The sequence below is a fragment of the Orycteropus afer genome, unplaced genomic scaffold (assembly GCF_000298275.1).
Source record: "Orycteropus afer afer isolate SDZICR_OR568_19922 unplaced genomic scaffold, OryAfe1.0 scaffold00121, whole genome shotgun sequence".
NCBI classification, from domain to species: domain Eukaryota; kingdom Metazoa; phylum Chordata; class Mammalia; order Tubulidentata; family Orycteropodidae; genus Orycteropus; species Orycteropus afer.
The window spans coordinates 1018206-1018584 of NW_006921708.1; positions in this window are offsets into that span (position 1 = coordinate 1018206).

Genomic DNA, 379 nt, shown 5'->3' on the forward strand with positions numbered 1-379 from the left:
AAAAAAAAAAAAAAAACCAAAACCCATTGCCATCGAGTTGATTCCAACTCAGTGACCCACATTGGGTCTTTGAGGAAGTGAATCTTTACATAAATAGATCGCGGCATCTTCCTTCTGCACTGTACCACCACAGCTGCTTACTTAAATTTTTAGGATTGATTAATGAGGAAAATGTTCCAAGGTCCTTGCCTTAATGACTCTTACATTCTAGTGGAGGGGGACAGGAAGGATTAGGCTACATTAAAGACTCCAAGAAGTGAAAACCAAAACCAACAAACCCATTGCCATCGAGTCGATTCCGACTCATGGTGACTCCCATAGGGTTTCTGAGGCAGTAAATCTTTACAGGAGTAAACTGCCCCATCCTTAATCCATGAAG